Here is a 25,113-nt window from a genome sequence, read left to right on the forward strand (position 1 = left end):
ATTTCTGGTAGAATTCTGGAGGTCTGACCCAAGAAAAATAATCCAGTATAGCCAATGAATTGAGGACAAGAAGGTTTCCAATCAGGTAGGAACATTTAATCTCATACATTACAATCACCTTAAGTAAGGTGTGCTGATAGCTGGATATGATATAACTGCTTGGAAAAAGATGCATATCTAACCTACCCCACAAGGAAGCTGTTCTCAATTCCCTTAGAGGTTGTGGTGTTTATCAGAGAGTGCCTTGGGGGAAATGAATACAATAACAGTATGATGCTTTTTTTTTTTTCATGTTTAGCTCATTGTTGCCAAGTACACTTGGTGATCTTGGTGCCTGTGGTTTAATCCCAGGAGGTTAGACATGTGGAACAGCACATTAACCCTTTTTAGTATTTTCTCCCAAGACAAATCATTTTTATAGGTTGTCTCCATGGTCTTCTAGTTGCTTATCAAAATTAAGCATCAAGTCTTCTAAGTGAGCAATAGCCCCTGTCAGTGTGAGGAAATCAGCTTGGTTCTTATTGGGGCACAAATTCTTGGTCTTGGCACAAAGTGGGTTCACATAGGGAGTTAGAAGGAGAAGAATGGGGCATGCGAAAGGGGAGTTCTGTGTTCTCATTTATCTATGCATGTTGAAACTCCACTAACAGTTTTATTTTCATTAGCAATTTGTGATAAAAACTTAGGGTAAAGGGAATAATGAAGCTGTCCCATTATATGGCAGGACAAAAGATAGTAGTGACATCAAAATCAGGGCCTACCCATCTCATTTGCAGTTATATACTCAGTGTTTAGCATAGCATTTGACCCCTCATCAGTATTCAATAAGAAGATACCTGTTGAATGATTTAGGGATGAATTAATGAATGAAAAAAGTTAATATGGTAGAAAATGTGTTTTATCCTTGTATTTTCGTGTGTTGACTTCTATATTTCAAGACCCAGCACTGTAACTGACACATAGAATATAAGCAGTAAAATTTGCTGAAAGAATGAATGAGTCCCCACAATTCTAAGAATAATTTTAAGACCAACACAGACCCCATATCTACCAAGGTCTATGACAGAAGTATCCAGAGATGAAAGCCTGATCTCAGCTAGTGGTAGAGTTGACAGAATTTATCTAGTTTTAATAATTTACAGCTCATCCCATTACATCTAGGCATAGTACCTACGTGAGCCATACAATTAAATGTTGACTGAAAAAAAATACACAACCTAAAAGTTGAGAATTATGTTTTATTTGGAGGACATACTGAGGACTTAAATCAGGAGACAGCCTCTCAGATAGCTCTGAGGGACTGTTCTGAAGAGGTAAGAGAGAGCACAGGATATTTAGGGGTGCTTGCAAAAAAAACCCCAGGTATTTGGAACATCAAAAGATTACTGTTAAGTAAAGAAACTAGACATCTTAATTTAATAAATTTAGCAATTTTCTATATATGGTGCGATGCAAGAATCTGGTCTCATGGAAATCATTCCCTTGAAATGCACTTTAATTATCTAGCGCCAGTATCCTGTTTTCTCCATCCTGAATCCCCTCAGGGTGCAGCATTGGGGGTGGCTTCAGTGGCTGATGGCTTGATGGCTATAACATCCTTTGTACTGATACCGCAGGCTACATTCTTTGTCCACGTAAATGACTTGAATATGGATAGTAAATCTGTGGATTTGCAAAACGTAATTCTTGGAGCATTTTTAGAAGGACAAAGTTAAGGGCAATTTCAGAATCACTAGCAGCTAAAATTGCTATTTATACTTTTCCACCGGTAGGTAGTAATCTGTTGTTGCTATCTTCAGTATTCCCAAGGGATAACAAAAGCCATTTAATTCTAGAAAGAAATGTAAAATTTAGCACAATGCAACTTCCATAAAACCAAACACACAAACACACACCCAACTCTCGCAGATATGAAGTAATAATCTAAAATAGAATCCTGGAACTAATTGCAAAAAGAGAGCAAATGTACTCATATTGGATTTTATTCTTTTATTAATGTTTGATATATATATATATATATGTGTGTTTATTAATAAACTTCAGAGTTGCTATATGGAGAAATAGCTTTGTACCAATATTGTCTTTGTATGCGTTTATCAATAATGTATGAGATTGCCTCCTATGCTCCTTTTCCTTTATTCTCTTGCAGGCAGTAGATGTAGTTATCAGTTGTTTTTAAAATTTCTAGGCAGCCAAAGAACTAGTATCACTTAAATAAAGAAGGCAAATTGTCCTAAAGTAGGAACAATTTTCCTTCATTATGGAACATAAAGTCCTCCTATGAAGGGGGAAGAATTTCATAGCTAAAAGCTTTCAACTACAGAAGATTTATGAGTAACTATGTATGTTGTTTCAAAATGGACTCTCTATAATTAATGTCTAGGGGTTATCTTTGGTATATAATGGATTTTGATTTTTTAAATATTATTAGATAATATACAAAAGAATATATTTAATTGTATGTAAGTTATGAGAAATAATAAAAACTCCTGCAAACACACCACCAAAACTAAGAACTAGAATCAAAACTGCTGAGTCTTCTCTCTGTTCTCTACCCTGATCCCACCTTCCTGCTTTCACCAAAGAAATCACTCTGATCTTGGCTTTATGTTGAACATCCACATAATTTTTATCTGATTTTGCTTATTATTGAGATTTATAAAATTGATATCATACTTGAGTCTTCTGTGCTTGCTTTTTTTACTCAACATTATGTTTCTAAGGTTCATCCACTTTACTTTAACTAGTGTTCATTCATTTGTACTACTGTATAATATTTGATTGTATAAATACAAGAAAATGTGTTTATTCTATTAATGATATTTGGGTTGTTTGGGGCCTATTACGGACAGTACTTCCATGAACATTTATTTTAATGTTTCCTGGTACACATGTGCAAGATTTAACATAAGTAAAAGAGTAGACATACTAAGAGTAGAATTGCTGAGGTGTCGGGAATTCAAATATTCAACTTTAAAAATTCATGTCAAAATGTTTTCCAAAGTTATGGAATCAATTTTCAGCCCTTTTGCTCTATAGCTTCACCAGTTAGAATGGCCATTCTAGTCTTTTGTTCCTTGTATTAGTCTGCTCAGGTTGTCCTAGCAAAATACCTCAGATTCAGTGGCTTAAAAAACAAGAGATTTATCTTCTCACAGTTCTGGAGGCTGGAAGTCCAGGCTCAGGATGTTGGCAGTTTTGGGTCCTCCTGAGGCCTCTGTCCTTGACTTGCAGATGACCACTGCTTCCTTGCTATGTCCTCACATGGCCTTTTCTCTGTGTGTATACATCCCTCTTATCTCTTTCTCTTCTTACAAGGACACCAGTCATATCCGTTAGGGCCCCACCATTATGACCTCATTTAACCATAATTATGTTTTTAAAGTCCCTGTCTCCAAACAGCCACATTGGGAGATGGGGCATCAACATACGTATTTTAGGGAACACAATGCAGTCCATAACAATTTTAATTTGTATTTCTCTAATTACTGATAGGCTGAGAATCCTTTCATTTGTTTAACAGTTGCCTATGTTTCCTATTCTGTGAAGTCCAGAGAATATCTTTTGTCCATTTTTCTACTGTTTATCTTTTTCTTACTTATTTGTATTGTTTTTTAAATACAAGCAAATAATCTTTGGTCAGCTATATATGACACAAATAAGTTATTTCATACCTTCTAACTTTTTTAATGTTGTCTTTTGATAAATAGCGGCTCTCAATTTTAATGAAATCAAATTTATCTTTTAGCTTAGTGTCTTTTTGTTCTACTTAAAATGTCCTTCCCTAGTTTAATGCTACCCAGATATAGTATATTTTCTTCTGAAAGTTCTAGTGTATCTTTGTTTTATAGTCAAGCCATTAATGCACTTACAGTCGACTTGTCTGTATTATCCAATTTCTTTGTTTTCTTATGAATAATTAAGTTTTCCAGGACCATTTTGGAATGAATGGATTTTTTAGGTGTGTCTGAGCTGTTCTTGACCATTCACATAAATTTCAGAATTGGCAATCCTGTAAAACCTCTATTAAGTATTTTTATTGTAATTGTATTGACTATATAAATTAAGTTGGGGAAAACTTACACCAATATGATGAGTCTTTTCAATCCATAAACAAGATGTACCTCTCCATTTATTTAAGACTTCTTTAATATCTTTCAATAAGGTTTCATTTTCTCCATAAATGTCTTGCACATTTTTATTTAGATTTATTCCTAGGTAGTTTTTTTCCATTTTAAATAATTTTTAAGCTCTCTCTTTGTTCCTGGATTATAGAAATCCAATAGATTTTTGCATCTTGAGCTTATCTAGCCATCTTGCTAATATTGTTTTTTAGGAAGAGAGAGGATTTTCTTAGCAAAGAGGAATAAATGTAAAATTAAGTAAAAAGGTTATGGGTCAGCTCTGGTCAATAGAACTTTGCATGATAATGGAAATGTTCTTAGTGCTGTCAAAAACTACAGCCATTAGTCACATGTGTTTTTAAATTTTTAAATGTAAGTTCAATAAAATTAAAATTTCAGTTCCTAAGTCAAACTTGCCCACATTTCAAGTATTTAATAGCCACTTGTGACTAATGGACACTATACTGGACATTGTATCTCTAAACTATTAGACTGTGAAGCCATGGCGTCCCGGGATTTTATCTTTGTCAATGGCATAGTGAGATCTTTCATGTGACAGTTATTCTGTTATTAAAAAGAGAAGTTATTTAACCTAGTCATCCCTAACTTTTTGAAATAAGCCAACATAGCTTTCACCATCCATGAATTTCTTGAATCATATTTATGTTTCTAAACTATTTCTTGTATCAAGTGTTCACTTTGTACCAAGTTCATTGTCCTAAAATGGCACATACCAAAGTATCAAGAGGTTCCCTTATTCCTGATAAGCTGTGATGGGATGAAGAAGACCTTGTTACCCTGCCTGTCTGATTTTTATTATAATCAGATGTTAATCTGTATCAGTCTCCATATTCAAAATTCACCTTCAAAATTATATGTTATTTACATGATGGTTGTCTTTATTTCATTTAGCTAGTATCATGACCTTATAAATGCAGTTTTGGTCATTTTCTACTAAAACCTCATATTTATCTGTGTGGAAATACATCTCCTACTTGTTTGCCCTCTTATAAACTCTTCCTGTAATTTAATCCTCATGAGCTTTATTTCCCCTAACTTTAATTACTTAATATTTTGTAAAACATTTAAGAGATCACTGGTATGCTCTTTTTTTCAATCATCTATACATTTAAACAGTGTGTTGCAATAAGAAATAGTACTGGTAATCAGAAGACCAGAGTCCTAGTTTTACCCATAAAAATGAACTATATGTGCATTTAAATGAGTTTTATATAAGGTTTATTCTGATTCTAAAATTGCTATGATTATTTAGAAAATTATGTTTGAAATATGACATTATTCAAAACCAATAGAGGTTTGAAATCTATTAAAAATCTACAAAGAATTCAACTATTTCACCTTTTTCCCCGATTTGATATTAAACTGTAATCCTTCATCTTTCACTTACAGCATGCTGTAGCTGCTGTTGACACAAAGACAAAATATAATGTCTAAATATTGTGTACTTGTGTTTTAAATGAATACTTTTGTTTAAAATTGTCTTTTACATAGATTCTTGATTCCCTTTTCACAACGTTTCCATTCCCCATGCTACTGCAATCAATCACTCATGATAGAAAATTATTCTCTTTTCTGTTTGCTAAAGCTCTTTTTAAAATACCAAGTTTCAAATGATCATCAATTCAAGAAACTTTGGGAAATGAACCTCATAATTTCCAGAATGAATATTTTGTTTCACTGGCTACCAGGACACCATCCTCTCCTAGATTTCTCCCCTCCTCACTCACCATTCCTTGGCAGTCTCCCTTGGTGATGCCTCCCATCCCTCAACGTCTGTTAGAATGCCCTAAGGCTCATTCCTGGCCCCCATCACTCTGCATCTACCTTAACTACTCATGAGTTTTAATCTAGTCCCATTACTTTAATGGGAAGATGACTTATGATTCCCCAATTCGTACTTCTAGCCCTAAGCACTCACCTAATCTCCAGACTCCTAATTCCAATTTCCCACTAAATATCTCCAGTCTATGCATAATAGACATTTCAAACTTAGCAAATAAAACTAAATATTTTGCTTTGATCCATCCATTGCACTCCCGTTTTTCCTGGCTCCATAACTCATCCAGTTGCTCAGGCCAAAAATGTTAGATTCATCCTTAAACTCTCACTTTCCCACAATTCCTGTGTCCAGTCCATCAGAAATTCTTGCCAGTCTAACTTGAAAATACATCCTGAATGCACCTACCTCTCACCTTACTCTTGCCGTCTTTACTTACTCCAAGCCATCATTGCTTGCCTCATCTAATGCAATAGGCAGCCTCTTCCACAACCTCCTTGCTTCCTCCCCTCTTGCCCCAATCCTTAGAGTCTATAACCAATACAATAGCCAGAATAATCACAAAAAACCATGAATCATATCACATTATTTTCCAAAACCTGTTCCCATCACTTTAGAATAAAAATTAAACTTTTTACCTGTCCCACATGCTTTATTCAGTATTTCTTCTGCCCTACTCTCCAAGCTCGTTTACTACTACTATTCTCTCACACACACATCCAGATTTTCTTTCTGCAGTGGCTTCCCCAAGGTCAGGGCCTTTGCACTTGCTATTCCCTAAAACCTGGAAGATTTTAAAAATCTGTAAGATTCCTCCAAGCAAGATCTTAGAAGGTATTTACATTTCATTTTGTAGAGACATTTGGTAGAAGACATTTTTGCAAAAGATAGATACATTTTACTTTGGCGGCTCTTCACACATCTGGCAATTTCCAAGTTGGTTAAATAACAAATGTGAATTGATGAAGCTAAAATAAAAGAACTGTAGTTGGTGAGACCTATGTGTTTTAAACCGTGAACTTTGAGGAATTGTAGACATGCAAACTCCACCATGGTTTCAGTGTTAATGTGTGAGAATTAGCTAAGGTATTTTCCAAATACTCATTACTCTCTAAAGAGCTTCTGAGCAGCAAATCAGAACAGGGCCTGTGGACCCGAATTTTATCTAGTACCACAGTTGATTCTGTTGCAGGTGGTTTTCAGTCAGCCCTTTGAGAGACACCAAGCTGGGGTATTTGCCCAGATATGATTACCAATGGTCATGCAAGTCACCAATGAGATACAATCGAGAATCAACAAATGACTGAAAAGAGTGACAAAAGAAGAAGAGGATCCAGTAAGGACCAGTAGAGACACTATCCCAAGCACTCTTGGCTAGGAGTTTTACAAATCCATTCATATAAATGGATGATAGTTAACAGCCAAATGGCACTGCACATTTTTTTAAGTTGCAGAGTATTAAAGTGTATGGCTAAGCATCATAAGTTTTGTTAAATTATATTTTGGTTGCTATAAAATTAGGTGTACATTGTGTGTCATAGATGTAGGGATACAGATGTGTAAATATATGTCATTGTTTCAGTTCTTCAGCTGGTACTTCATAATGTCTTTGCAACTTCTAAATGAAGGGCCTCTTCAAATATTGTTTAGAAAGGAAAGATACCTGTTCGTCCCTGTCCACCTCCCTTTCTTCATCCCCTTCCTTGTCCCTTCCCTTTTTTTTATATCTTTATTGGAGTATAACTGCTTTATAGTGTTGTGATCCCTTCCCTTCTTGAACAAATTAGTCCATTAAGTGAGGTAAAATAACCCTTTGTCAGCATGGGGGAGGTGGGCATTCAAGGAACCAAATGACTTGGCATTGGGTCTCAGAGTCTGAGAAAGGGGAGAGGATGTCTGCATAAGGGAGCCTGGAGTTGACTGCTGAAGTCTGATTCGTGTGAAAGGGCATCCACATGAGGAAGTGGCCTTAGCAACCACTCTGTACAGATTGTCCTAACCCATGCCAGGTGGAGAAAATGTGTGGATGGGAAAGTGGCAGCTACAAGAATTTACTTAAATACAGGAAGATTGATCAAATAATTAAGGATATTAAGAATATGGTAATCAGTGTTATTTTAATATCTGTGGAGGGAGTTAAAATATGAAAAGGGCAAAAACTAGAATGAAAGGGTGTTGAAAGGGAATGGAGGATGTTAATGTGAGCACATGATTTTCAATATAGAGACATTATAGAAAAAAACATAGACTATATGTATGCATATGATAATGAATGTGTTTGTGAATATGTGTAAATGGTTATGAATATGTGTTTTCATATGTGTGTATGTATATATGTACATAAATCCCCTAGCTCTGCCTATTGAGAGTACCTGGGACCACTGCTTCCCAAGCGCAATGAATACACCTAGTGTCCAGATCTTGGTTTCTAAATACAGCTCTCCAACTGAAGGAACTAAAGCTCTTTGGAGAAATGGCTGATTCTAGAACCACTACAGGGAAAATATAAGATGACCCTAGAACATATTATTGTTTCAAGAAGTAAGGGATCAGCCATAAAAAGAAGCGAAATTGAGTTATTTGTAGTGAGGTGGCTGGACCTAGAGTCTGTCATACAGAGTGAAGTAAGTCAGAAAGAGAAAGACAAATACCGTATGCTAACACATATATATGGAATCTAAAAAAAAAAAAATGTCATGAAGAACCTAGGGGTAAGACGGGAATAAAGACACAGACCTACTAGAGAATGGACTTAAGGATATGGGGAGGGGGAAGGATAAGCTGTGACAAAGTGAGAGAGTGGCATGGACATGTATACACTAGCAAACGTAAAATAAATAGCTAGTGGGAAGCAGCCGCATAGCACAGGGAGATCAGTTCGGTGCTTTGTGACCTAGAGGGGTGGGATTGGGAGGGTGGGAAGGAGAGCGATGCAAGAGGGAAGAGATATGAGGATACATGTATAACTGATTCACTTTGTTATAAAGCAGAAACTAACACACCATTGTAAAACAAGTATACTCCAATAAAGATGTTAAAAAAAAAAGAAGGGAGATATCACAGAATAATTGGGAAACATCAAAGGATATAGAAGCCAAACTGAAGGGGTTTCCACTGGACAAATCTTGAACAATCTCAGCCTCAAAATAAATAATGGCAGAAATGTATTATAGTCAATTGAATAAAATAGGAGTCTATGAGTTCATACTGATTTAAATAATTAAATTGAGTAAATTATGTTTGATGAGGAACAGGATATTTACATAATTACAAAGTGCCTTACCACAAAATTTATTAATAATGAAGGAGAAAAAATAACTTTACAATGGAGAAGACTGGGTGATACACCTTAATCAAATGAGTAACATGATATTCCAGTAAGGTTACAAGTTAAAAGTTTGCCAAAATTGTTTGATAGGAAGCAGTGAGAAGAACAGAGCTTCACCACTGTGTTATTCCTGCCAACTACACATATCCTGAATAATCATGAGACAAATACAAACAGCTAAATCCTACAAAATAACTGATCCATATTCTTTAAAACTTTCTAGTTCATGAGATTCAAGGGAGGCCTGAGAAAATTTTCCAGATTAAAAAACTAAAGAGACAGGACAGCTAGATGCAACATGTGACACTGGGCTGATCCTTTTATTATGAAGGACATGATGGGGATAATTGACAAAACTTGAAAGGGGTCTGAGGATTAGTAGCTCTGTGGTCATGTGTCAGTGTTAATTTCCTTATTTTCATGATTATATTTGGATATATGTTTGTAGGAAATACTAGAGGATTTGGGGGAGACATTGCATTGTGTTAGCAACTACTCTCAAATGGTTTGGGAAATAAATTATTTTTATTGTCATTTCAATCTTTCTTTAATTTTCGAGATTGTTAAAAGAAGGCAAAAAAAGAGGAGTAACCCTCCTTTTCCTGGCGACTGCCATAGTTAAAAGCTCAGTTTACAATGGTGGTCAGTTTTTCAGTCTATTTGTGCTAATTTCTGTTACTAACAACATAGCATCTTATTTTCTATTTGAGGTTTTTGGATTTTTCCGAATTATGCTTTTGCTTTTTATTCTATCAAATGTCTATGAATTTGATAAAGTCCTCGGTATTAACACAAAATCTGTAAGATTCATAAAAATAAAAATAAGTTCTTGGAGAAATTTATAAATTTCTACCTGCATTCAAATTGGAGTAAGTTGGCAAGAAATTTATAAGGGGAAAATACTCTAAGGAGCACTCCCATTCAGAAACTCAAAATGGTTGCACGTGTTTATCTTGTAAGAGGTCTGTGATGAAACAGCAGGATGAAGGCTATATGTCCAAACTTAAATGCAATCTTTTAAATCGCCTTTCATGTCAGGCCATGTAAGAACTGGGCAATTCAAGAAGTAAATTAGAACAATTCTTATTTTCAATAATTTCTTAGGTCAACACTTAGAATAACGAAAAACTTATCTTTAACTCCAAGAAATCTGGACAGTTATTAAAGCAAATGTGTTGTCCTACTGGCCTACACCTGGTTACAAACAGCAGTACGACTTCAGAAAACCCTGGACACTGAGTGGGCTTTCTAAATATAGCTTTTTCTTTCTATAAAGGTGTTTTACAAGAATGCTATCTTTTGTGAAAATGTGGCCTTTATAAAGGGTACACTAAGGTCTGTGACTTTTAGACCTAGAAAAGATTTGAAATATTTTCTTAGCCTGGGAATCCACATTTTAGAGGCATAGAAAGAGAAACCCAATGAAATTAAATATTTTGCCCACCATCAAATGGCAAACAAGTAATAACGACAGCACTCAAGCCTCTGTCTTCTCAATCCATTGAATGCAGCATAAATAGATTGCAATAACTGCTGGTTTTCATTGTCCCCAACACTACATTTCTTCTGTGCCTTATCCCTCTTCTTTTAAGAGGGATGACAACATTATCTGCAAACTTTATCTATAACTTTTTTTTTTAATTTTGCTGTTTTGTAAACTTTTTGTTTCTATGTTGAAAATGTGTAAGGACATTTACCTTCTTTCTTGAAACACCTTTGCCTGCATTTATCACATTTTATTGTTGAACTATTGTGTAGCAATAAGTACAAAAGCGCCTCTAGTAGAGGAGATAATATCAGAGGCAACAAGGTGTGTGTATGGGGGGGCGGGGTTAGAGTTGACATACCTTAAGGGAGATGAGGAGAGAGGGAAGAGAATAGAAAGTTTATTTATTTGAAAAAATATGGCAAGTTAGAGAATTTTGGCTAAACTTTATACAATATAGCTTTCCTTAACTTAAATTCCGGCTTAACTTCCACTCTTTACATTGCCACAGACTAGGGAATAAACAAAGCAAAAAGATCTTTGGTACCACCATTTTGTGTTAATTTCATAAAGATTTCTACAAGACTTTTAAAAAATAAATTGAAAAACGAAAGTCTAGTCTTTAGCTTATTTTCCCTGCATGCTTGCACTTTAATAAGTTGATAAATGGCATTTAAACTCAATAGTTATGATTAATTCTGTCCCACAATTTTTAAAAGCACTGGGGATTGTGTGCGTGTGCATGTGCCCACCTTTACAACCAGTAAAATAAAGTTCTTGATCCAAAAATTATTATCACTTAGACTATTGAATAAAATCAGATATGATAGAGGGGCCAGCTGTTGGTAGGTTTAAAAGTCACCCTAGGTGATGAATTCATGCAGCAGTGTTGCATGTCTCTCTTTAGATGAAGCACTTAGAAGTATAACCAAGCATGGATCTAATTTCATATCTGAGATGTGTTTTATTTAGAGTTCTTTGGCAAGTGCTTGCTCTATGTGTTTTTATAGTCTTTGGTTGTGCTATAAAAATGTCAAAATTATGAATTAACAGATATGCAAAAGTGAAATCCTAGAAGATAGGATAAACATGAAGTCCTCTAATTATCACTCAAATAAGTTTGGTTGACACAGAACTGGGAATCAGATAAAGACATTAATAATTCATAATGCTGAAGTTAAAATCTTCTAGTTACAGTACAAAAGAAATCCTCATTTGTACCACAAGGTAATGAATTCAGTACTTTTCATTTGTTAAACATTTGCTTATTACCCTGCACCGTGCATATAAAACTGTTCCCAAATTTGGAGGGCAAACAGGAAAAACAGACACTCTCTACCCTCAAGTTGTTTATACTGCAGTCAGTGAAATTTCTCTACTTTGAGATCTTTTAATTCCTCAGCTCATTGTAACATCTTCTTCAGATGAATTGTTTTTTATTTGTTAAAACCAATGTTTAGCACTTTAAATAGTTTCTTCAATGTTCCTGATAGTGAAACAGAGTCATCATGGTAATTTCCAATACTAATTATAGAGTTGATAGGAGAAATGCTCAAGATTGATAGTAAAGTGATTTCGATAATCTACAAAATGTCTTGAGGTTTCCCAGATAACAACTTGTCTCCCAGGCAAAAATGCGCTTATTATTTATATTCCAAGCTTATAAAAATGTTTGTACTTTAATCATATAGAGATTTTACAACATCTTTTCATTCATATTTTAAGATATTTTGTTCAGTAGATTATCTCATTTAGAAACTATTGATTTATATATACATACTATGTAAATATTAGTATACATTTCTCAGTGACTAGATTAGTGCTTTCTTAACTACTTAAATTTGTTTAATTCATATTGTTGTTCTTCAGCATTTCTTTTACTCACTGGAGCCTATCCTACTGACTTCAAAAGGCCTGAAAAATCTGAAAATCCCATTTAAAGTAACTGTATGGAAAATCTTTAAAATAACGTATAATAATGGTAGAGAAGAAGTGTATTTAACATTGTGCTGAGATTATTCCATTAATAAAGAGATTAATCAATAATTCTAATATTCAGACATATAATAAAAATGAAAAACAATCATAATACTGAGCAATGACATTTTCAATAAAGGGAGATATTAAATATTGTACAGGAAACTAGAATCTGCAAAGCAGACAAGTTGGCAATGATTATACATATATTTAAAATATGTTGAAACAGTCATAGACAGTTTTTCTTTTTGGCTGAAAAGAGGCATATTGAAGTGTTTAAGCACTACTTCAACTGGAATAGATATTTAGACACTATACAGAAAACACATGATTGCAGAAGAGCAGATATTAGCAGCTGTGTGAATGTGTGTGTCTTTTTTTTTTTTTTTTTGTGGTACGCGGGCTTCTCACTGCTGTGGCCTCTCCCGTTGCGGAGCACAGGCTCCGGATGCGCAGGCTCAGCGGCCATGGCGCACGGACCCAGCCGCTCCGCGGCATGTGGGATCTTCCCAAACCGGGGCACGAACCCGTGTCCCCTGCATCGGCAGGCGGACTCTCAACCACTGTGCCACCAGGGGAGCCCGTGTGTGTCTTTAATTAATGTATTTTCATTCATTCAAAAAGGAGAAGAATACCAAATTTACTTTAAAGGTGGCATTGTGATATGTTAAAGTTCCATTCTTAGACTTTTGCTGCTGTTGCTGTTCCTTTAGTATTCACCAAAGAGTACCGTCCTGTCATTTATCCAAGTTAGAAATCTAGGAGCAATCCTAGGATTCTCATTATAGGGTCCACTACCTTCATGCTCCCCCCTCAATAAGTAACAAATTCTTGGCTCTCCTATATAGGAAAGCTCTCTCCAATGTACGCCTGCTCTGTCACTCTCCGGGTCCAGCATCTCTGCCTCAGCCTCCCACGGAAGTCACTTCTAGTTCATTCTGTGCAGGGCCATTTTTAAACCTTCCTCAGTCCTAGGCAATTGCCCTTTTAGAAGCTTTACCCTAAATGTTATCAAATGCATTAAAATGTGCCCAAGTCACATATCCAGTATAATTTATAGATAACTATATGAAAGCTGAGTAACATTGCTGTTGTAGTAATATTAGTTGAAAATATTAATTACACAGGTTTTGATCTCAATTTTGCAGATTTGTTTTCATATTCTGGAGCCATTTTTTTCAGGTTCCAAACAATTTTCTAAGTCCTTCTCAAACTCCTAGTCCCTAGTGAGTGTGCTTTTACTGTCACAGGGTTGAACAGCCCAGACAGCAAGATGTCTGAAGATGAAGACCATCACAGGGATGAGTAAATCAGATACGTGGAAGTTGGAATGCAAAGCGTTTGTAGAAAAAAATATACAAATCAAGGAAGAAATTGCAGTGTCAATTAATATGATGTATATCAGATGATAGTATTAAAAAGCCAGGTGAAAATAAAATAACTTAATAATGTACATATTTGTCTGATTGTTTACTAGTGATATACTGCTCAGTGTAAGGTGAGAACCTCAGATATTATCTTCTGGAAAAAAACCCTTTAAGCCCTAACAGTTTCAGTTTATAAATTTCCTCTCTAATAAATGAGGAATAAAATAATTTACAATAAATTAATTATTTCCTCTTCTGAAGGTGCCAATACCACAAATTCAGTCAGAAGATGGATCAAGTTTTTCATACATTTCTCTCATTTCACATTTTTTAAATAAATGAGACTATATTTTGTCTAATGACTACCAGAACAACTATCTGGAAACTGTGACTTCATTATATGTGAGAGAGTATTTTAGGAGATATAGATGTATATTTAGATGGAGATATAAATACATAGCATATATACACAATATTTAATCAGACACAGGAAATGTAGGATAGCTCCAGAGTGGTACACCCTATGTTCTGAGCTGCTCCGAAATGCAGTTCCTTTTTTTTTTTTTTTTAACATCTTTATTGGAGTATACTTGCTTTACAATGGTGTGTTAGTTTCTGCTTTATAACAAAGTGAATCAGTTATACATATACACATGTTCCCATATCACTTCCCTCTTGCGTCTCCCTCCCTCCCACCCTCCCTATCCCACTCCTCTAGGTGGCCACAAAGCACCCAGCTGATCTCCCTGTGCTATGTGGCTGCTTCCCACTAGCTATCTGTTCTAATGGGAGTTCTCTGGGCACAAAGGGCACTATTTTCTGTAATGAGACTAGAAGAAAGGATTTGCTAATAATTGCTTCTATAGCAACTAAAAATCTTGGAATCCCACCTTTCAGCATTTTGAAAATCTTAAAGGGGATGTTGTCAGTAACAAAAAAATTGAAGACTGATTATGTATTTAAATTAATGATTCTTTAAATTCATCTGCCCTTTCATCTTTTAAATTGATTCATGCTTCTCAGAAAATAAAATATGCTAATCCGTATATCATTTTTCCACTGCGTAGGGCAACTATATCTAAAAACAAAAATACTATCATTTTACTTTCCTTTACTCTATTCCTCCACAACTTGTGTTGTACTTTCATATTTTCTTTTCATTCTGCTAGTGAGATCTATATACATATATGTATGTATACATATATGTATATATACACATAATATTTAGATTTTAGATATTTGCATTATGCAGGGCAATCCATAAAATGGATAGATGCTTCATTTTAATACCATTGAATACAATTTTCATAATTTTATACTTTAATTATTTTTGGAAGCACAAACCAGAAAGGGTAAAGCAAACTTGAAATGGAAAAAGATGACCAAGCTGGCATTTTGCATTTCAGACTTTATATTTGGACTACTCAGTGGGACAGATTATAATAACAAAATTTTGCTTTTGCAGGGAGGTCAATCTTTGCTTCTGCATTGCCTCATCTCTTTTAATCCCATCCAGTTTATTTTTCATCTCAGAAACTATATTTTTCATCTCTAGGAACTCAATTTGGGTTATTTTTATATCCTCTATATGTCTATTTAAGATGTTGATGCTTTCCTTTAAACTTTTTGAACCTATGAAAATTAGTTATAATAACTGTTTGAATGTCTTTGTTTACTGATTGTACCATTTTTCAGTCTGTTTTCATTAATTAATTTTTCTCCTTGTTATGGGTTATATTTTCCTTCGTCTTTGCATCCCTAGTAATTCTAGATTGCATGTCAGATATTGTGAATTTTACTTTACTGGTTGCAGAGCGTATTTGTATTTTTTAAAAATATTTGTAACTTTGCTCAAAGAGGTAGCTAAGAAATAGTTTGATCATTTTGAGGCTTCCTTGTAAGCCTTATTAGGCTGCAAGTGAAACAATTTAGTCTAGGGCTAATTTGGTCCCACTACTAAGCCTATACCCATTGAATACTCTGTGTATTGAATACTCTAGTTGATGCTGCATGTCTTAAATTATATCAAAACATATTTGTATAATCTTAAAGCAATAAATGCAACACATAAAAATATAAAAAATTTTAAAAATTAACTCTTATTAAATAAAACAAAAATGTTTTCTTCTAGTAATTGTAGTATTTTAACATATTTAAATACTGCATCCCTATGAAATTCATTTTGTTAATAAATATGAAAAGAGAATCCACCTTTATTTTTCACAGGTGACCAGGGACTTGTTCAAACACCAACATTTAACTGTATTACACAAAACATTATGCCACTGGTTTTTATGGGTTATCATTATAATTAAAGCTTTATACAACCGTTGTCTTGTGCTGTTTGTTGTTCAATGTCTAAAAGTATTGTTTAATATATATATATTTTTTTACTTTAGCAGTTTAAGCCAGGAGAGTAAATCCAGTTCCTATTACTCCATCCTGTCCAGAAGCACAGGTCTTAAGTGAAATTTAATACCAAAGAAACAGTTCCAAATTTTACAACGGATCTATCACTGGTTGTTAGCATATCTTCCCACACCCAAGACACCAAGATACCTTCTACTCACTGTTAAAGCTTTATGATGAGCAAAACTTCCACCACTGTGCTTCCTTAGCATGTGAGTATATTTTAAATTTACTGGTTATATATATTCTCTAATTATCCATTATTTTGTCCTTCTTTTTGATTAGATATTGATATCCACATTTTTTTTTTCTAATAGCTCACAGAAATTTCTCTCATTAACAATACCAATAGAAATAACAATAAAAATCGCCTTGGGGGACCAAATTTATATCACATTATCAAGTTTTTATTTTGCTCCCATAAAACTTCTGCAAAATACAACCACTCTCTATCATCAGTATCATTAGAACAAAACCAAGTCATTCTAATCTCAAAAGCACAATATTTTATTTAACTTAATAAATTTCACATTATAAAAATTTTCTCATAGCATCATCCTTAATTCCTCAGTTTTCACTAATATTGGGGGATTTTTCTTTCAGTTATATGAGACTAAGGATGATTTTATTCATCTCTACAACCTGGTATATATATGTACAATGTTTGTCAAAAGTGGATATTCAAAAAAATTCTTGACTAAATTACGGTAATTCATGTGATCAGTTCTGCAGTTCTTAAAACTTTAAATTACTTGTTAATTCTAAGAGAAAGTCAGATACATTTTAGAAGGATTTCCAAACCATCCTAAAGTGTCAGCCTTCATTTCCTTGTGTGAGGGAAACAGGAGAGAAATAGATGGTTTTAAAGTTCTCCAAGCTTCTGTGTCCTTTATACATCCACAATTTTAATCCTTATCATTTTCAAGATTTGCTAAATTATTTGAGGTGATCCATTCTCTTATTAAAGTTACATATTTTATGTCACATACTGAGCATATTAACAAATAACTTACTGATAAATGACAATGCCCATAACATCAGGTTAATCTGATTTCCATGAAATGAGCTATAACTTCAAGAATATTAATTCATCTAATAAGGGTGATGATTTACACAATGTTGTCTAAACTATTTCTCTTGATTATTTAAGAGAGTTTTCCTAGGGGAAAATAGCTGGGAAGTGTATAGAAGAAAAAAAATACAACCATGATTAATTTAATTCCAGTCTAAAGGACTCCATATATAATGTATTTGAGAAAACCAAATCACTATTATAGATTCCGATAAATGGTTGTATATATGAGATATTTTTAATGTAACCCAAATTATAAGAAATAGTTTTTTGGTATAGAAGCAACCACTCTTTTACCTAAAGGAAAATATAAAATCTGAGTTCATTGAAAATTTGCCTCATTGCCCTCTGTTAGTTTGTGCCTGCCCCATCCTTAGGGGCCCAGTTAAGGACTATTCTATCATCCATACATCAGAAGAGAATGTCTGTGTTCTATGTTGATAGTCAGTCTAAACAAATATTTATACAGTTGAGATCAGAGATATAAAATGTCAGTTCCAAATCCACCCATGATGGCACATATACCAGACAGATGACAAAGGTTATAAAGGCCTGTGAAATACTTGAATCATATTTTGCAACCCTTGAAAGAATTCAAGTTGGAGATTAGCAGAAACCAGGCTCAGTTCTGTCCATAATCCCCTTTGTCTGTCTTCTAACCAACAATATGAAAACCTGAAGCCAAGCTGACAAATAGAGTGTGAAGGGCCTTCTACTGCATTTAAGAAAAAACTGAGACTTGCTATAGGTAGAAATTATCTTTTCTATTACTATTATTGTTGATGTTGTTGTTATTCATAGAAATAATGGAAAAATATCCCTAAATAACATTATTCTGCTGGATTCTTTACTATATGCAACACAATAAATTAACTCGCTTCATATTACACTGGGCATATAACATGAAAACATGTGCAGAGAACAGAAATCAGTATCTGTACAGACAAATGCCCCTGTGATAGAGAAATCTATTATTTTAAGTCCAGACAATTAGATCTATTAAGGTGTAAGAGTGTTTCAGTACAGTCTTGCTAAAAGTAAATCGAAAAAAAAAAGGAAAACTGATGCCAGTTAGATACAAAATATAAGATTATGCTATGTATATGGGACAGGATAGAACTCTGAATGCACTCACATGTAGGGAAAGCAATATTAGTGACAAATCAACTAATGTCCTTATTGAGCATAGACGTTCCAAGAAGGGTGAAGAGTACTGTATATTAGATGTAAGACTCATAATATTCAAGTTAGTTGTAAAAGAAACAAGGTAAATGCTTTCAGTCAATAGGATAGGCTGAACTGATATTGAGAATCCTTTCTTCCAACCTGAACACACAGTTTGTTATACTTGTGTTTTCATTTATATGTTGCTTTTACATGTAGCAGCACATAAAAAGAAAATGAACAAGCTTATAAAAAATGGGGGGATCCCCAGTCTCAGGATTTAAGGAGAAAAAACAAATTCAACATTAGAATAGTGAGGAGGAGTTGAAACCAAGAAATTCAAGGGGGCCCTGGAAATAATAAGCCTTGTTTTTGAGGGCTGGCTTTAAATATCTGTTGTCTTATCAGAAAACAGGTAGATGCTGTTGTCTTATCAGAAAACAGGTAGATGCTGGAAAACAATAGAATAATATCTTCAAAGTACTGAGCACATATAGCTGTCCAAATTAAAATTCTACACTTCATTTTCAAAAAACTACTCAAGAACAAGAAGTAAAGAAATTTTCATTCCTAGACAAAGAGGAATTACCACCCACAAACTGTAACAACAACAACAACAAAATGACTAAAGCAGTAGCAGCAGCTATTGGAATTGTCTGAAGGCATTAAAAAATATTCTGATGCCTGAAGCCAATACTTGGAGATTTTTTTTTTTAACCAAAGTGATCTAGGCAGTGTTTCAATAATGGGAGCTTTAAAGGGTTCTCACATAATTCTCATGTGTTTTAGGCAAGATTGGAGACCATTGTACAAAGAATGTTCTTCAGTAAGGAAGAAAATAAGCATAAAAAGAAGTAGGAAGGTGCACTGAACAGTGACCAGCAAAGAAATTTGTAATGTTGGAATGAATCTGAATAACGGTTGAGTGTAAAAAATAATAGCCAATGGGGGTGTGTACAAAGTAAAACTAAAACACTAGATAATATACTGAAATACTGGAGATCAGATTTAAAATTTGAGGGGTCCATGAACCGCTTAGGAGGAAGATGAGATAATTAGTTTTAGACTTTTTCAAGTTAGACATATATGTCAAATTTTTCAGAAAACACTAAAAATGAAGACTTCATATATGATTCATAAAAAGGTAGACCATAAAAAGAGAATGAAAAATGTGTTTAAACGAAGTTAGTACCGGGAGGAATAAAACATGGAAAAATAAAGGAGAAATAGATCAATAATCACAATACATTTGATCACAGAGACAATAAAAATAAATTTTAAAATTCCAGTTTATGCTGCTTACAAAAGACATATATAAACTATTTTTAAGATGCAATGCAATACTTCACTCGAAGTAATTAATTATATACATGATAAATGATTTTTAAGATTACATATTTGGCATGATGACATGTATATAAATTTTTAAAACTCAAAGCAATCATGTGTTTTTCATGGATTCATTTGCATATAGTAAAAAGTTCAAGCATGGATTCAAAGTATTTATATTCAATTCATGATACCAGTTATCTAAGAAGAGGAAAAATGGGACTGAAATGAGAATAGAGAGGAGAGAAAAGAAATGTGTGTGTATCTGTGTGTTTGCGTGTGTGTGTGTGAACACATGTACAACAAATATGTGCTTCTTTCACAGCATGATTCACTGTATTCCATCAAAATATTAATAAGATTTCATACAATATGGGCATCTCTGCAGAAATTAAAATTGTCACATGCTTATGTGTATTGGGCAATGAGCTCACCTTACTATTTCCATCCATTCTTCAATTAAAATCTAGAAATGTGAATGGGCTGTTAGAATTTAGTTAGTGAGCCAATTATCTTTACAGAACATGCTAGTTATGCACAGCTTTTCCTTGGCTTAACTATGTTTTCAAATAGCAGGCATTCATTTTACGCCTTTAATTGATGGCTATCACACACAATTAGTTTGAAATTTCTTATCAATATGCTTGAAATATATTTGGTTGAATCATTGGAGTAATCTTTTTTGAACTTACCCAAAAGTATGTGTTTAGCCTTCCTAAACACAGTGGCACATTTCCAAATACAAAGTAGTTGCATTAGAATTATTCCTAATATGAAGTCATTCAATATTTGTGGCAACAAATTTTCTCTTGAAAACTTAGCTTCCAGATGGAAGAAAAATAAGGGTAGAAATGTATTTAAAGGCAAATTTGAAGATGAGAAATCAAAATTCACATTCCATAGTGAAAGAAAAAGGGTTAGTAATTACAGAGAGAAAGGCAAATACAATGCAAAAATTATTGGAACATATTTTGCTCAATTACAAACAAACTTACGTGGTAAGTTGTAGCTTCCATTATTGCACCAATTTGTAGCATATTTTAATATTTTCATTTTGAAAGGAAAATTTTAAAAAGTCATCTCTTGTTTTTTTAGAAAGTATCTAGAGTGGTTGAAGTGAAATAACTTTCAGAAAATGTGTTAAAATGGGGCTACAAAAGACTTAGGAGGACATAAGCTTGGTTCTTATTATTGACAGTTTGCAAATCAGCCATGGGGATACACATTATTTCCAATTTAAAATGAATGATGATTCTATATACATATATATGCATCTTATCATATTGATTATAAACCAAGTAAAATCTCATGAAATCTAAGTATGTTTGAAAAACTTAAACCTATTTTTATGTTTTTCCAAACACTAGAAAATGAAAGCAATTTCTGTTGTTTGTCATTTTCTTTTGGACTCTCTTGGCTTCCTGAAAATGATTATGTCAAGATATTGGAGAAATATTCATAGGAAGCAACAGAGGCCATGAGAATAGAGACCTACACTGCTTCCTCATTAGAAAAAATAAAACAAAAATTCCTGTCTATCCATTTCAACTTACACTCAGGGATGCTTATAATATAGAATTTGAAAGTTGAATACATACATAGGTCCCAGTTGTCAAGTAGTCAGCCCTGTTGATTATTCATGCATTCCCTCCTAAGTATGTTGTTCTTAGAATTCAGAGGGGTCCTTTAATCACACCCCCCATCTTGACTACTCACATCTCCAGATTTTCCTACTTCACGGCATATTGGTGTTTAACTTATTAAACAAATATTTGTTGAACAATTACTATGCATGCTAAGCAAAGGGGATCAAAGATGAATGAATATTCATTTGTCTTTAAGGAGACACAGTCTACTGGAGAGAGGCAGAACTGTGAGCAGATGACTGCATAAAGAGGCAAAGTCAAGTCTTATTTATTCAGAGGAAGAAGTCCCCGTGATCAAGCAACAAGTAAAATCATTTCAGTGTGCAAGACATGGATTTGTGATTGAAAATGCACAAGCATATTTATTATCCATCATAGATGATCACCTATTATAATCAGTGAGATTTCTTAATGGCACAGCATCTAGAGGAGGACGTCATGCATGAACCTGTCATATTCAGAAAGTAAGGAAGTGGCACAGTGGGAACAATTCAGGAAAGTAAATAAACATGACAGTAGATTTAAAATCTACTTTAACTGTTCTTACTATCATTAATCTATTTGGGCAAGTAGTAGTTTTCATTGATGTTAGCATTTTTTCATCCACGACTTGAAATCAGACATTAAATATTAATATTATAAAAATGTTACTAATTGAATTCATTCACAAATTTATAAAAATAGATCAGCACCAGAGACCTATTTATTGGAAACAAAGTAGGTAGAACAATGAAACTCATTTATAGTTCCTCCTCAACCAAAGTGGACAGAAGTTTTATATGTAGAGGTCAATCCTGGGCCAGAGGCTATTTAATATTTTCATCAAGTCTAGGATGATAGAAAAGCATGTGGATTTAGTCATTTACAGTTCTCTTTAGTTGATAAGACTGATTAATACTTTGTCAAGATCAAAATTCAACATGACCGTAATATGACCTTGACAAATTGGAGAAGTGGTTTAAAACAATGCAATTTAATAAGTCTAAGGGTCAGATATGGGCTTTAAAGGGATTGGGAAGGAAATGGAAATTATAATAATGTAGGTGATACCATGCCAGTGAGAATGCATTTGTGTGTGTAATATAATATGTAACAAATAATATTGAGTATGATTTGAGTCAAGAATATAGCAATAGCTTTTATTTTTTTTCTCTCTCTCACCATGGCATAGTGCTTACTCACTCACAAATATTTCTAATACATGTCATCAAAATTTCATCATTAAATCCTGTATCCCTGCTGATAAAATTAAAAGTAATTCTAAGATATATAAATGAAGAGAAGGGTATAAAGGTACAAATAAGTGGGTGAATATTAATGAAATTACTTTGTATTGTGCTTTACAAATACGATTTATACATTTATCTTGTTACTAACACATTCATTCATTCATTCATTCAGCAATCATTACATATTTATAGAACTTCTACTATGTCCCAGGCACTGCATTAGGTGCTGGTAATACAAGGTGTGGAAAAGCAAGCATTGTCCATATTTCTTAGAGCCTGCAGTCTAAAGAATAATTACTAATTGTAGTAAATATAGACAGGGTACTATGAGCCATGGGGCAGGGAGCCTTTCTCACCTGGAAGGATGAGGAAAGGCATCCCTTGTGAAATGTCTTCTTAACTGAAGTATGACGTAGGTAGCCTAAGGGGACAAGGGAGTAAAGGAGTAAGTATTTCTTGCAAAGGGGAAAGCAAGTGTTAAGAATTTGAGCTTCAAAAAAGGAATGCTTCACGTTGATATTACAGTCTCAACAAATACAATTAAATTTCTGGTTGTTAATACATTGCATAAAAGTGGAGGAGTGGATTTCTGCCAAAATTAGGGCATATAGTTAGGATTAGAAATGTGCTCTGTGTTATCAGTGACTTTAACATTGCAGTGAGACTGGGAGAAAAAAACGTACAAAGAGGCTATCCTCTGGACCCAATGGCACTGATGTACATCAAGGCTTTTGCTGAAGTAGAAAACCTGCTATTGATATTGAGATGCTCTTGAATGAAACAATGACTTCAAATAAGAGTTCCAAACTGAAACTCAGAAAGACCACCAATCTGACATGACTTAAATTTGAACTGCTTCTCAGATAGGCAATTTATACTTTGGGGTAAATGGAAACTGGGCTTGGTTTCACTAATGATATCAATGACATTTTGCTATTACATTTGGTTTAATATTTTCATTTTACAAATCCCTAACTTCAAAAACTCTCTAAGGGAAAGTAAGGGGAAAAGGATAGGACTAACTTGTTTACTTACATTACCTTGAATTTTACATTTAAATTGAGCTGCGCTATCTCCACCAATGCTTGACTAGAAGCCTGCACAGTGAGTAGTTGTAATGGAGGAGATTGACTCATTTTAATGGCCACATCTGATGGATCTCAAAGAAATTCAGGTAAAACAACTCTCTGCATAGTTCATAGTCAACTATTTATACTTACAGAAAAATGCCAAAGCCTAGAAAACTTTAAATGGTGGATAATCAGCAACATTCACATTTTTCCTTGAGGTTTTCAGGATTGTACAAACACATTTAGGCTTTGAAAGACACGTTTTGGAACTTTACTGGAGGTATTCTAAGAAATACCTTCATGTTAAAACAATCTCCAAATATTTTAGGAATAACTAGTATCTCTCTGTAAATAATTCATGCCTTAATTAATTATTATCATTGTTAGAAATTCATACTGAAGTATTTCAGAAAAAGATGACATATTAAGAATGTGACACTGCTTCCATGTCATATAAGAGCATGAGGATATCTCTATTATGAAACTTACTGCATTTTGCTACAACATTTTTGTCTATCTTCTCTTCCAGATTACAAGCTTCTTAAAAAATAGACTGTGCACAGATCTAACTTTCTGGCCTACATTTGCAGCACTGGAGACTACTATTGAAATATTAATTCAAAGGATATTTTAGAAAACATTATAGACAGAACTCTACCATAAAAGAGCATATATAAATATAGCATATTTTCTGATGTTATTGAATCATCTTAAATATTGGTTAATGCAAATTTCAATCTCTAAGGCACTTCTACAACATACCTGAAAAATGATCGTCATCTTGTACTTGAATGTCCTCACTGAGAAAGAAATTGCCAACTCAAAATAAGTTTATTTCATTTTTAGGAAGCTCTAATTGTTAGAAAACTCACTCTTAAAATAAGTTAAAATCTCTATTCCTCAACTTCTATGCATTTTCTTGGTTTTTAAATTAGGGGCAACTTGATCTTTTTTTGATTTGACAGCTCTAACATAGCTAAAGCTGGCGTTCAGGTCCTTTGCCCACTTACCTACTCTTCATAATTATTTTATTAAAAGAAATATATTGTGGTATAATATAAAAAATACACTAACTTGAATGTCCACTTTAATGAATTTTGACAAATGTAAATAT

Source organism: Mesoplodon mirus, assembly GCF_964341445.2.
Source record: "Mesoplodon mirus genome assembly, contig: HAP1_SCAFFOLD_755, whole genome shotgun sequence".
NCBI classification, from domain to species: domain Eukaryota; kingdom Metazoa; phylum Chordata; class Mammalia; order Artiodactyla; family Ziphiidae; genus Mesoplodon; species Mesoplodon mirus.